The sequence below is a fragment of the Scatophagus argus genome, chromosome 21, assembly GCF_020382885.2.
Source record: "Scatophagus argus isolate fScaArg1 chromosome 21, fScaArg1.pri, whole genome shotgun sequence".
Classification (NCBI taxonomy): Eukaryota; Metazoa; Chordata; class Actinopteri; family Scatophagidae; genus Scatophagus; species Scatophagus argus.
The window spans coordinates 17,886,805-17,890,037 of NC_058513.1; positions in this window are offsets into that span (position 1 = coordinate 17,886,805).

Sequence of the window (3,233 nt, forward strand, 5' to 3'; positions counted from 1 at the left end):
TTCATGTGAACATGTGGGGCTTAGTGGTAAGTTGGCTCATGACGTGATGGGTGGGATGGAAATTGTGTCGAATATTAAATACAGATTTTCCTTTATTATTACAATACATGATTACAGTTTTAGAACAAAAAAAGTTAACCCAAACCCCTCATAAATTATTCCATTATGAGCACTCGCTAACTGCTCTGATGCTCCTGCTGAGTTTCTCCCTTTAAAGGGTTTGTTTTATATTTCTGGGGGAACAGTTTTTGATTTCCAGATCGGGTCTTTAGAGGGCCAGCAATGCACAGATGTTCAAATATGCAACTGTGTGCTAACAAGTTGAGTGTGTCAACCTAAAAGCTGACCGTTTTCAGACTTTAAATTAATAAAGCTAATTGTGATGTTGACACACTCGGCACTCTGCACGTTAGTTTATTTCTACCACTGATAAAACTCTTAAATACACAAAAAAATAGTAAGAAGAGAAGTATTTCTCTTTGTAAATAATAAAAATCAAAGCACTGGACTTCCTGCTCCTGGCTGCCACCTGCAGGCAGTCAGTGGATCTGAGAGTCCACTTGGCTGCTGGACTTTTCTGTCTCCTCCACAGACTCACAAAAACCCCTTTTTATTCCCCATCGGCTGCTCGGCTTCCTCACTGAAGTGCGTTTAAGTGTTTCTGTTTGAGTGTGTGAATCAAAGCGCCCGCTGCTGCGTTCAGTCAGAAGCAGACGAGTTCAGCTGAGCTGTTTAACCACAGACGTTTACATGCTGAGAATCTGCTTCACTGCCCGACCAGCAGGTGGAGCCAAACGTCCAATCTGCAGCTCTTAACTCCATCACCGGCTGTGGAGGGTAACTTTACTCAAGTGCTGTACTTTGACACAATTTAGACGTACTTGTACTTTATTTGAGAATTTCCATCTTGTGATACTTTAAAGTTCCACTCCAGGAAAATATTAAACATTTTACTCCACTACATTTATTTCAGATTCAGATCATGACTGAAAAAATAATTTAGAATCAGCAAATAAATTATGTCATCGTATCAACAAGATTGTAATTCAGGAAATCCACAAGCTCCCCAGCAATATCAGAAAGAATAAAATCTGTGGAAATAAATCAAAACTAGCTGCAACATTAAAGTGATGAACACATGAATGGATGAAAAATCGGTACCAGTAACATAACAGATGTTACCAGGGCCGTAACCAAGGCCGAGGGGGACCAAATCTGTCCACCCCACCCCACTTTTTAGTCCATTTGACAGTAGCGTAGCGGGACAGACAGAGACGGCAGCCTGCAGCGTTTGACTTGACTGTACCTCTGCTCCAGCTGGGGTACGGCAACACCACATGGACAAACCACATGCAGAAGTGCAGTGTAATATTAGAACCAGTAGTTATGATAACAATGAGGAATGTGCAGGAAGATGACTTTCAATTTGGCGACTTTATCTTGATTCTAATACCTCGTAATGGAGTATTTTTTACACTGCTGTACTGCTTTTACTTGAGTGAAAATGAATGCTTCTTCGACCGCCGTCAGCCTGATGTTAGCTCAAAGCAGCAGTGTCACAGTCTTTGTAATCTGCTTTTACTTTATGTTATTTAATCTTTTCTACGCGTTGATCGTCCTGTGATCGTACTGTTCTCCTCAGACTTTGTGTACTTCTGCATAAATGATTCACGTGTTTTACAGCCTCTTGAGTGTGTGTGTGTGTGTGTGTGCTGCTTCTACCGGGACTCTTGTGTGAAAAAACTGAAGGTCTTAAATGCACATTTTGACACCTGTGCAATCGCGAATCTTACGTAACTGTACGCACTGAACGGTTCAATATGTGTCATTAGTGACTCCAGGAGTAACATCAGTATGTTCAGTTTGGTAAGCAATTACAGACAGCACAACCCTTCACCGGGAAAGATAAGAAACCTGTGCAGGTGAGTGGATTTTATAGAATGACTCAGTAAAGAAAGAGGAACTACTTCTGTTAACTTCAGCTGTATTGGTGGAACAAATCCAGCTCAGAATTACTGGATCATTATCTCAACTGACTGCTTACTGGTCCACAATATGTCAGTAAACGGTGAAAAGAATGTTCCCTTATTGTTTATCTGAGTTCAAGGCGATGTGTTCAAATGCCGTGTTTTGTCCAATCAGAAGGCCAAAAGACATTCATCAAATTATTATAGAAGACTCAGAAATTATTCACATTTGCTTTAATTGCCAACAAATCCGTTGGAGTGAAAATGACAGTGCAGCAGAAAAAGTACCTCATAATGTGCTTATGTAAGCACAGAGCTTGACGTTTCAAAGTATAAAAATGTGAGTGCGGTGTCCCACTTATCAGCGTGTGATACTGGGGAGCAGACGGGCCTCCCAGACGCTCACTGGTTTCCTGTGGGGTCAATAGTCTCAGTGTTGACGCCCCCAACAACCAGACGATACGACGTCACAGCCAGGCCCCGCCCCCCGCCGCCTCCATCACTGCATGCTCCAGGAGGAAAGGGGAGAACGTGCTCACCGCTGTGGTCAAATTGCCCAGTGACAGCGCGAGGAACCGGAAACGAATGCTTCTACCTTCACAATAAAGGTTGAGAGTACAACTAACGATCGTTTCCATTTATTATTCAAATTAGTTTGTCTTTTTTTTTTTTTAACTATTCAGTTTAAAAAGTGTCAGATCTTTCCATCCAGAGGCGAATCATAACATCTGGAAAAACATTCAAATACATATAACATTTACTATATTTTGTTATATTTTCGATATTTACCGTAAAGTATGTTTTTCACTAAATGTATTGATTATTAAATATTATATTGTTACATATTGTCATGCTGGCTTCATTTTATGCACTTCTAATTTGATTGATTTGATTCATCACTCATGGTCAATGAAGGATTAGTAGGAGCCCTTACATGTATTTATTATGCTTTGTATGTTCAAGCCTGCGCTCTGTGTCTCACCTTGGCTTTGACATGTACTTCCCCGTGGGAACAATATGAATGATGGAAGGTGAAAATTAAAACATTAGATGCATCTTATTGACTTATTAAAAGGTGCTAGTTTGAATTTCAACCACAGAGTTCGAAACAACATTCAAACAGCACAACAAAATCAAAAAATGTCGAAGTGGACTTCATCTAAGGCCTGACTGGAATCAAAGGGAGTATTTGTTGCGTAATAGCGCCGGTACGTTTTATTTCGAAAGTCTCAACCGGAAACGTGTTGTTTTGAATGACCATGGTTG